This window comes from Solanum pennellii, chromosome 7 (assembly GCF_001406875.1).
Source record: "Solanum pennellii chromosome 7, SPENNV200".
NCBI lineage: Eukaryota > Viridiplantae > Streptophyta > Magnoliopsida > Solanales > Solanaceae > Solanum > Solanum pennellii.
The window spans coordinates 65370122-65370851 of record NC_028643.1 but is presented as its reverse complement, the minus strand read 5'-3'; positions in this window follow the sequence as shown (position 1 = coordinate 65370851).

Below are 730 nucleotides of genomic sequence, written 5' to 3'. Positions count from 1 at the left end.
AGTTATTTTATAGATCTATTATAAAATTTTAATTTAACTTAATTTTTTAAATTAATTGTTGTTTTTTTCTTTCTTTTTTCTGATATTATAAAAATATTGTCGTTACCTTTTTTCTATTCTACAAAATAAAATACAATATCTAAAATAATAATATATAAATGTAAAATAAATTTAAAAATTTATTATATAAAATAAAATTTTAAAATTCTCAATTAAAATTTATTCAAACTTATGAAATATGCTAACTAATTAATAAGAAATTTATTGTTAAATATGTATATATGAAAATAATATTCTAATCTTGAGAAAAATAATTTTTTGTTTCTGCTTCTGCTTTTTTTAAAGGGAAAATTGTATATAATAGCAAACTAATAACCTAAATTAAATGGAATAGCTAGGGTTTGATTTAATTGTGCTCCATAGCAAACATTAGCTAAAATTTGCCAGCGTCTCTCTCCCAAAAATCTCGCTCGCCACTCTCCATTCTCGCTCGCCTCTCTCGCTTTATACACAGAAGTGTATAATTCTGTTTCTGTTTTGTATAAAGCGAGAGAAAATTGTATATACACATGCAAAAATGTATATCTTCGTGTTATACACTTAATTATACAATTTACAAACATTTTACTTCAAATATTGCAGAGAAAAAGGCCAACGAATTATACAATTGCGAATTATACAATTGCAGTGAAATACAATTTTCTCTAGCTTTATACAACAGAAGTGTATA